Below are 6,043 nucleotides of genomic sequence, written 5' to 3'. Positions count from 1 at the left end.
CTTTTGTTAGCCCAATCATTCCTAATAATCATGATTACTTCACAAATGTAGGTTATCTAAAATGTGTGTAAGATACTTTTTTAGTATAATGTATGTTAGATGCAGACCTCTGGTGAGTCCGAGGCCCCACATTATTAGTGGAATGTGCATTATCCAAGCCAACACTGAAATTAGGGTTGCAAAAGATCATCCTCAGTGGGCCGAGACAGCAGAAGAGACAGAAGGGGATAAACACCTGCCACTCTTCTTCCACAAGGGAGAAATATGTTTTAGGTAGAGATGCTCTTTAACTATTCCACATACGTAACTGCAAGCACTTTGATACTATAGAAAAGTATTATATTGTCAGTTTTCATGAACACAGAATGAAGTGAATTTGTCTTTTTTTTTAATGTATGTGATAAGCCTTCTTTTATCTGACTACTAAGTGAAGAAAATCGGCCAACGCCAAGTTGGTGAATGAAGTTATCTATCTAGCTGTACATGTCCTCATACTGAATCTACCTTGCCAATATTATTATTCAGCAAGGGCTCATAATAAATATTTTTGAAGAATAACAACATAATGCATGATCATTTTTAATGTTATTAAAGAACAGCTGCAGCGTGATCTAAAAAAAAGGAACTACATCAATTACCTACTTTCCTGCCAACTGGAAAGATAACCTGCACATCAACAGCTCTCCTGGAATAAACCATTTCACAGACGTGTTTTTTTTGATCATGCAGGTATAGAGCAGGAAAAGCTCCTGCTGCATCGAGTGAGCTGATCTACCTGTTATACTGGATCAGTCCTAATCAACTGAGAAGGGTTAGTCTTGCACGGGAACGAATGTATACATTATGTACATGTTTTTGGCAGTCAGAGGCACCCCCACCTCAAAGAAAAGGGTTGTTAAGTTTTATAACACTATGATGATGATTGATATTTGGCCAATTTAAAAAAATAGAATTTAATGGATTATTATAGTGCTCCTGGAATCTGAGGAAGTTTATTCCAATAACTCATCACAACCCATTATGTCTGTGTTTTACCTGTGCAAGCTGACAGACAAATAACAGTGACTTTCTGAGCCATGTTGCAGAATTTTGGGCACACAAAACCTTCCTTATCTTCAACTTGCTGCTGCCAAATAACTTTCTAATGGTCCAAACCCACATATTCGTTTTACATTCCAATCACTTTTATGTTTCCTTTATGACTACAACACATGAAAACTAGGATTCAAATAGTTTTTTATATGGGACAAAAACAGAGGAAATACATTTATAAAAATGCACAAACTCTGAAAATGTGATGAAACTTAGATCATCGGTTTCTACCTTCATATGCAAAAAAACTGATTTCAATCAGGCAAAGCACAACAAAATGAAAAGCAACATCTCGTGCACATTAGCTAAAGTAGCTATTAAGGAGTGAACTAACTCAGGTTATACAGAATACTTATAAATGTTTGTAAAATGCCATTACCTATAGATAATCCAGCAGCCAGTCAGAACTCCGCTTTCAAACAGTCAAGAAAGGGCAGACAGATGATAGCAGATTCTGATCAGCTGTACATGACAGATCTTTGAATTGTTATTAAATACATCCATCAGTATAAAAAAATGCTATGTAGTTCAAATAATCTCCCTGTTCTAAGCCCTCATTCACACGAGAAACGGCTGGCCCGTACAGATCCGTGCTGCGTGCAGAATCGTATCGGGCCGCTCACGTGAAGGACAGGTGCTGCCTGTCATTACACGCAGCAGCCTGTCTTTCTCTATGGGATATGCGGCCAAACGCCGTCCTACGCACGGGCCAGATTTTCAGGGAGTAAAGGGAGAGCTAGTAATCTGCCCTTAGTTAACATGGCCACTGTCTGAAGACTTGAAAAGAAAAATAAGGTTTGCAATTATCTAGAAGTGCCTGTCTGTAGATTGTCATTACTAAACATTTCTAAAGGTGTGTTTGTTGTTATTTTAAAGATATGAGTGAAGGTCCACTTTAAGATGCTCAAGTGTGAATGAAGCCTAAAGGTGGCCATACTTAAATAATAAAATTATAATTAAAAAACTTTATAATTAAAATTTCGGACGACCTGCCCATCATGGACAGGCAGATTGTACTTGCGATCATCGCAAGTCCTTCCCGCTGAGGGGAGGGCTGGCAGATGATTGCAATGGTGAGCGGGCAGTGTGCGCTTGCGCACCTCGGGTCATGTGGCTTTCGTCAACCCGCCGAAAATCGTCCATCTTTTGGTGGGTTTTCTAGCGTGCTCGTTATACGAAAATCGTACGACCGTACAGTGAATGCGGTCGCACGCTGCCCATCAACCTTACGATTATCGTGCGATTGCGGGATCACGATACGGTAATCGTCAGCTGTATGGGCAGCTTAAGAAAAATGAGTGAGTGATGAAAGTAGTATGTACGCAAAACTGCAGCATTTGAGAGGCCCTTTAATGGTAAATTTATAAGAGAAATATGGGTACTGCCATTGCCAATGTTCAGTGAGTCAATATTCAGAAAAATACAAGCAGCCAAGGAAGTCTTCCAACCTGCATATCTTTTCCAGGTTAGTGACTCACAAGGTACCCAGATTATCTGCCTGACAGCCGTTTCATAAAGCAGGTCAGAAATGGTAGCTTATTTTTATGATGGTATGTTCAAATACAATATCTGAATAGTAGTCATCTCTATGAAAGGTAATACATAACAGATTTCATGGTCTAATCGGAGCACTCATATTGTAGGTTACAAATTCAGCTTTGTCTCTTACATTTCAGACATCTATTCACTTATGTTCACTAGGGTTCCATTGCTTGGTATATATATGAAAGAGTTTTAATCACATATTACACCCTTTCATACAATTCAATGATGAAAAACGGAAAAATAAACAGCAACATACATATGGCTTAAGTATGTAATAACTAAAAAGTTAAAAAATCACGTCAAGGTTATTAAATGGAATATTCCAACCAGTGCTAAATTGGGGCAACTGACACTATTTAAGAAAGATTTATATTTTTGATGTACGCATTCCTTGGTGTTTACATCATCACCAAACCAAGCTTTTAATGAACATTTCAGCTGAAGGGAATTCTAGAAAGGGATACAGGAAACCTATATCCCTGTGTTAAAGAGAATCCATGTAGAAATGCTTAGGCCTTTCATTGCATCAACAGAATTAAATGTAATTTAAATGTCAGTAAATCCCACTTAACGACACATAGTTGTGACATCCTGTCTGTCAACATATATGACATTACTGTGTATGGCCTGTCAATCTGTACTACCACAAATACTTTGGAGTCATACATTGAGCAGAATAGGTATCAATCTTTATCTAAGGCTTGTCTACGCTCCATATCTATTAGGATAGACTTTTCTCTAGTAAAGTAGTAAAGCTCAGGCAGCCATTTTGTGGACTGTACCAGCTTTCCAAACAACAAAACAAAAAACGGCCTCATGTATAAAAATGTCCAAAATAAAAACCAATCAAATTCAACCTTTGAATATCAAATCATCATTTCAAAATCTTGCTGCTGTAGACCAGGGGCAGGCAAATTGAGGTGAAACTACAAATACCATCATGCATCTGCTTCTGGGCGTCATACCTGTGGCTGCCTGACTGTTGCTGTGCCTAATGGGATTTGTATTTGCACCACAGCTGGAGGGCCAGTTTGCCTACCTCTGCTGTACACCAAGCGGACTCTTTTCTTACAGTCATTTTGACACGTGAGGCCCTCACGCTATACTCAGGAGTTCAATCTTAAAAATGCATTCAAGTACCCTAACTATTAACAATACTGTACCTTATTCGTGCATTACTTGGCTGTAGTTCAAATCATGTCTGAATTAGTGCTGACACTGTCCTTCCTACTGGAGGGGGGCTACTTTTCTTCCCTTTGGTCCCTGTGTGTGTTGTAAAGCAGCCACCGCTCCAATCTCGCTCTCGTGACGACTACAATCTCAACACAAATTAGTAAAATAAACATGAGATTGTAGTCCATCACGGGAGTGAGCTTGGAGCAGTGGCTTACAATACACACAGGGACCATGGGGGACAAAAGTACCCCCCCTCCAGAAGGAAGGACAGTGTCAGCACCAATTCAGAGATGATTTGAGGATCTACAGCCGAGTGATACACAAATAAGATGCATTTTTGTTAATAGTTAAGGAACTTAAATGCATTTTTAAGGTTTAACTCCTGAGATTAGTCTCACTTTAAAACCAAAGTGCTCATTTGTCAATGATGTTTTTATCCTAACCAAACAAAGGTGGTGTAACGTGGAAAGACAGGTGTGGTTTGGTCTCAATTATGGTCATGGGCTAATGGCTCAACCTGGGACTTAAAAATGTCTGGAGTTTCTCAACCGTGGAAGTATGCTTAGAGGTTTTTTTTCACACTCATCCAACCCGAAAAAATTATTGAATAAAAAGTAGTAATAGGCATTAAAGAAAATACATTATATTTTTTATATGTTACTTTTTCATTGCTACCTGAAGGATTTATTGACACAGATACTTAATGTTTCTGTACAGAATGAAATGCATTTAGCTATATTACCATTGGGCGAAGGCTGAATAATGTACAATTGTAGGCTTTCAAAAAGGCAACAAGCATTGTACTGTAATCCATATCAACCAATTGGATATCATCTTTTTTTCTTTCTTCACTGCTTTAAACTAAAAGCTGAAAAGTGATTAGCTGCCTCTTGATACTGCACATCGCTTTGCACATGTTATAAAGCTGAGGCTCTAGTTTTATACACAAGCTGGACAGTAAAGGATATAGATTAACACACATCTAATAATGTACAAACTGTGCATAGAACTTGTCAATTGCTAAATTATTTTCGAAACATGAAAGACCTTTGTGGACAGTTAAAACTCCAAGTATTATGTATATATCAATATATATTATATAAACTGGTTTTAACGATACAGATAACCAAGTGTCCTTAGCATGTTGTTGCCAAGTACTGCACATACTCAAATGAACCCAGTGTTATAAATTTCCTACATGATGTATTATGATGTCAACGCAATTACAAAAGTATTGCTGTGTCTGTCGTATTGCATGAATTTGTTCGAGCGGCTCCTTCCTGGATGATCAATAAATGAGTCTCATAAGAGAGTTAACTATTACACAGCTGTTTGCCGCACATTCTTTATAAGCCAAAGAAAAATGCTTTGTTGTGAAAGGCACTAGTTTTGGGTTTTATGCTATTAACAGAACACCAGAAAGTGGACCTAAAATAAAAAAAACTGACCATAGGTCCAACTGCCTTCTATGCTACCTAACACTTGAAAATGCAAGATACTTACCTGTCATTCAGTTCAGTGAGAGCAAAGGAACTGATCGGATGCCTAAGCAGGTAAATATTTCACTGCTCTATGGGGTAGCAAAGGGACCTGGTGGACCTAAATTCAGTGTTTGCAAGTACAGGGGGAGCTTGTTTCATATTTGATCCAACAGTTCTATGGAGCTTACAACAGTTATGTGTATAAAGGCCCACCTAAACTGAACATTTAAATTATATCTAGTGAGGTAGACTCTCACATTACAAAGGAAAGAGGAACCTTATAATGGCTGTTTTACCTGCCATAGGATTTGTATTCCTGTTCACCCAGTTTTAAAATATTTACAGCCCTGCTAGACAGCAGAGCTAGGCATATGACACCACTTTCTCTGTAAGGCCCCATTCACATGTAGGCGTTTCAAAGCTTTTTTCCTTAAGTGCAATAATGCTCAACAATAGGAATCTTATGGATTTCAATGACCCTTGTTCACATCTGAGCATTGTATCACTTGTCGACAGTCACGTGAACCTCAAAAAAGTGCATGAGCTTTTTGGGGGGCAGAATCATGCATTTTGGCCTCATAGACTTTAAGGGGAGCCCCCAGAAAAACGGCTGAAAAATTCTTGTTAATGCGGATTTTTCAGGTGCTTCCATTTAAAAGTCTATGGGCCAAATTCGGCTCTTGTACTACTACGTCACCCACAAAAAAACGCTTGAAAAATGTGTTTGCAAATGCAAAAAAAGGTCAAAA

Source organism: Nanorana parkeri, unplaced genomic scaffold (genome assembly GCF_000935625.1).
Source record: "Nanorana parkeri isolate BGI_ZX_2015 unplaced genomic scaffold, ASM93562v1 scaffold3, whole genome shotgun sequence".
NCBI classification, from domain to species: Eukaryota; Metazoa; Chordata; class Amphibia; order Anura; family Dicroglossidae; genus Nanorana; species Nanorana parkeri.
Note: the sequence above shows the minus strand (reverse complement) of the source record.